The sequence below is a fragment of the Dendroctonus ponderosae genome, unplaced genomic scaffold, assembly GCF_020466585.1.
Source record: "Dendroctonus ponderosae isolate FM_Combo_2020 unplaced genomic scaffold, Dpon_F_20191213v2 Dpon_F_20191213_11, whole genome shotgun sequence".
Taxonomy (NCBI): domain Eukaryota; kingdom Metazoa; phylum Arthropoda; class Insecta; order Coleoptera; family Curculionidae; genus Dendroctonus; species Dendroctonus ponderosae.
The window spans coordinates 5,949,019-5,951,818 of NW_026017213.1; positions in this window are offsets into that span (position 1 = coordinate 5,949,019).

Below are 2,800 nucleotides of genomic sequence, written 5' to 3' on the forward strand. Positions count from 1 at the left end.
TCCACACCTTTTGAAGACGCTAATTTTTGATGAGCAATCGCTTTTTTCGATACAAAGCTTAGTTTGGGAGAAAAAATTAAATATGGAAATCGACCGAAACCCTGAAGTTGAACCTCAACTTGACGATGTTTTGGACAAAAATTTTTTCCAAAAATACCTCGTTTAAAAATCTCGTATTCTCTGATGTAAATGCATGCCAATATGAGCGGGTTTGTGCCGGAAAAATTACTCTGATGAGCTGAGGGGCAAAGACAGAAAACTGGTAAATTTGGAAACTTCGGCTTGAAATCAAAAACTTCCATTTGCTCGCTTATTGTTCACTTTAGAAAAAAAGTTAATACCAAGTTTTTTATGCCGTTTTGCCTCCTCTATTCAGTGGCGTGCTTGGAATGAGTCGATGGATTTTCGTTCTCCAGATATTTTCAGTTTTGTTGAAGCAGCGTTTTTGGCGATTTCTCCAAAACGTTTGTTGCGACACGCATGGAAAAATTCTCCCAGGTACCTTTGGAGAAGGTAAATTTTTTATAAAGAACCACTTTTTTCGATAGAAAGCATAGTTTGACAGAAAAAAAATTAAATATGAAAATCGACCAAAACCTTAAAGTTGAACTCGCCGGTTTTTTGGACTCAATTTTTGTTTCAAAAATTTTTTTTTTTCAATATTCTCTGGTGTAAATGCCTGCTCAGTTGAGTGGGTTTGTGCCGAAACACTTACTCGGATGAGCTGAAGGGAGACGGCAAAAAACCGGTAAATTTTAGAGTTTTGTTGAAACAGCGTTTTTGGCGATTTCTCCAAAACCTTTGTTGCGACTAGCATGGAAAAATTCTCCCTAGGTACCTTTGGAGAAGGTAAATTTTTTATAAAGAATCACTTTTTTCGATAGGAAGCTTAGTTTGACAAAAAAAAATTAAATATGAAAATCGACCAAAATCCTAAAGTTGAACCCGCCGGTTTTTTGGACTCAATTTTTGTTTCAAAAATATGTTTTTTTAAAATCTTCTCCTCTGGTGTAAATGCCTGCCAAGTTGAGTGGGTTTGTGCCGAAACACTTACTCGGATGAGCTGAGGGGAGACGGCAAAAAACCGGTAAATTTTGGAGTTTCCTAATAAATTCGGCTGGAAATCAAAAAACTTCCATTCGCTCGGTTATTGTTCACTTTAGAGAAAAAGTGAATACCAAGTTTTTTATGCCGTTTTTCCTCTATTGAGTGGCGTGCTTGGAATGTGTCGATGAATTTTCGTTCTCCAGATATTTTCAGTTTTGTTGAAACAGCGTGTTTGGCGATTTCTCCAAAACCTTTGTTGCGACAAGCATGGAAAAATTCTCCCTAGGTACCTTTGGAGAAGGTAAATTTTTTATAAAGAATCACTTTTTTCGATAGAAAGCTTAGTTTGGCATAAAAGAAATTAAATATGAAAATCAACCAAAATCCTAAAGTTGAACCCGCTGGTTTTTTGGACTCAATTTTTGTTTCAAAAATATTTTTTTTTCAATCCTCTGGTGTAAATGCCTGGTCAGTTGAGTGGGTTTGTGCCGAAACACTTACTCGGATGAGCTGAAGGGAGACGGCAAAAAACCGGTAAATTTTGGAGTTTCCTAATAAATTCGGCTGGAAATCAAGAAACTTCCATTCGCTCGCTTATTGTCCACTTTAGAAAAAAGTGAATACCAAGTTTTTTATGCCATTTTGTCTCCTCTATTCAGTGGCGTGTTTGGAATGAGTCGATTGATTTTCGCTCTCCAGATATTTTCAGTTTTGTTGAAGCAGCGTTTTTGGCGATTTCTCCAAAACGTTTGTTGCGACAAGCATGGAAAAATTCTCCCAGGTACCTTTGGAGAAGGTAAATTTTTTATAAAGAACCACTTTTTTCGATAGAAAGCTTAGTTTGACAGAAAAAAAATTAAATATGAAAATCGACCAAAACCTTAAAGTTGAACCCGCCGGTTTTTTGGACTCAATTTTTGTTTCAAAAGTATATTTTTTTTAAATCTTCTCCTCTGGTGTAAATGCCTGCCCAGTTGAGTGGGTTTGTGCCGAAACACTTACTCGGATGAGCTGAAGGGAGATGAAAAAAAAAACCGGTAAATTGTGGAGTTTCCTAATAAATTCGGCTGGAAATCAAAAAACTTCCATTCTCTCGCTTATTGTTCACTTTAGAAAAAAAGTGAATTCCAGGTTTTTTATGCCGTTTTATCTCCTCTATTGAGTGACGTGCTTGGAATGAGTCGATGGATTTTCGCTCTCCAGATATTTTCAGTTTTGTTGAAGCAGCGTTTTTGGCGATTTCTCCAAAACCTTTGTTGCGACAAGCATGGAAAAATTCTCCTTAGGTACCTTTGGAGAAGGTAAATTTTTTATAAAGAATAACTTTTTTCGATAGAAAGCTTAGTTTGACAGATAAAAAATTAAATATGAAAATCGACCAAAATCCTAAAGTTGAACCTGCCGGTTTTTTGGACTCAATTTTTGTTTCAAAACTATTTTTTTGAATTCTCTCTGGTGTAAATGCCTGCTAAGTTGAGTGGGGTTTTTTCCAAACACTTACTCGGATGAGCTGAAGGGAGAAGGCAAAATGCCGGTAAATTTTGGAGTTTCCTAATAAATTCGGCTGGAAATCAAGAAACTTCCATTCGCTCGGTTATTGTTCACTTTAGAAAAAAAGTGAATACCAAGTTTTTTATGCCGTTTTTCCTCTATTGAGCGGCGTGCTTGGAATGTGTCGATGAATTTTCGTTCTCCAGATATTTTCAGTTTTGTTGAAGCAGCGTTTTTGGCGATTTCTCCAAAACCTTTGTTG